Below are 2,014 nucleotides of genomic sequence, written 5' to 3' on the forward strand. Positions count from 1 at the left end.
TAAATACTCACTGAAAGGACTGATGCTGAAGCTGAAGCTCCAATACTTTGGCCACCTGATGCAAAGAACTGACTCATTGGAAAAGACCCTGATGCTGGGAAAGATTGAAGGCAGGAGGAAAAGCGGGTGACTGAGGGTGAGATAGTTGGATGGCATCACCAAATTGATGGACATGAGTTTGAGCAAACTCCAGTAGTAGGTGATGGACAGGGAAGCCTGGCGTGCTACAGTCCATGGGGTTGCAAAGAGCAGGACAGAACTGAACTGAACTGACTATGCATAACAGTATGGAGGTTGCTTAAAAAAAAACTAAAAATAGACCTTCCATTTGATCCTGTAATCACACTTTTGTGATTACTTTTGTGATCTGGATAAAACCATAATTAAAAATATACATACACCCCAATACCCACTGCAGCACTATTTACAATATCAAAAATATAGAAGCAACTTAAGTGTCCATCAGCAGGTGAATGGATAAAGAAGTGGTATATGGATACAATGGATTATTACTCAGCCATTTACAAAAATTAATATTGTCATTTGCAATAACGTGTATAGGCCCAGAGATTATCATACTTAGTGGAGGAAGTCAGACAAGGAAATACAAATATTATATTACATATATGTGGAATCTAAAAATAATATAAAATAATCTATATTCAAAACAGAAACTTACAGAATACAACTTATGGCTATCAAATATAAAAGGGGGGGGATGAGTAAATTAGGAGCATGGGACTACCAGATACACACCATTATAGACCAAAATAAATTAAAAATAAGGATTTCTGTACAGCACAGAGAACTATATTCAATGCCTTGTAATAATGTATAATGGAAAATAACAAAAATATATTAGCTATATACCTAAAACTAATGTAATATTATACATAAATTATATTTCAATAAGAAAATAAAAGTAAATATTTGAATTTTTAAAAATACGTTTGGTTTTAGTGACCATTGGAATCGATTATCTCTCACATTTTAAGTATTTTTTTTTATTCTCAAAGACCTCTATTTTGTTTCATTTATTAAAATCTATGATTCTTGTTCAGTATATAGTGATATATTTGAATTTACACATCAACACATTCACCTTTTGGAAAACATGTTTTAGTGTGCTAAAGTTCTATAGGTAAAAAGTGACAAATATCTTCCACAGGAATAATCTGGTTTTTTTTTCTTTTTTTTACAAAACTAGTTTCTTTGGTTGATAATACATTACATTTAGGTGTTTTCTACTATTTGTATAAATTCAGCTATTTTTCCAAAGATTTCAAATCATATTTTGTATGGCTATTATACTAAGCCAGAAATCACTTTTATTATTATTTTGTGACTGTTTTTCCATTTTTAAAAAAGTCATCTTTCCATTTTTAAAAATGTCATCACCATCTTTCTCTTATTTCTTATATGTTTACTTTTAGCACTTAATCATTCTTATTAAGATAGTGTATTTTTAAAAATATTTAAAAATAACATATCTATTATATGAATGTACTAACAACTGAAGAAAATTCTTATTGTTGGACTTCCAAAATATTTCACTCTTAATTAGAATTTTTACAAGCATTAGCCCATCTTGCTTTCTGATAGAAACCTGAAGATGACACTATTATGACACAGAGGACTGAGTACTGGGAAAAGGAGAGGGACATCATATAAATTTTTCTCTGCTGCTGCTGCTGCTAAGTCGCTTCAGTTGTGTCCAACTCTGTGTGACCCCAATTTTTCTCTACTCACTCCAATAAATTAAGAAAGTACACATTTGCCAGAAATTATATGAAAGCAGAATTTTTTTCTGCTTTCAGAATTTGGCTTTCAGTTCAGAATTTTTATGAACTGGTTACCAAAAAAACGTTCTTTAAAATTTTTAAATTTTATTTTTTCAAATTTCTTTGAATTTTAGTGAATATAGGTATTACTTTAGTCACGTTTACTTTTTCCATTATGTTAATTAATGCCAAATAGCTCCATTAAAGTAAAAATACTTCTAATTGCCAAATTA

Source organism: Bison bison, unplaced genomic scaffold (assembly GCF_000754665.1).
Source record: "Bison bison bison isolate TAMUID 2011002044 unplaced genomic scaffold, Bison_UMD1.0 scf7180017864041, whole genome shotgun sequence".
Lineage (NCBI taxonomy): Eukaryota > Metazoa > Chordata > Mammalia > Artiodactyla > Bovidae > Bison > Bison bison.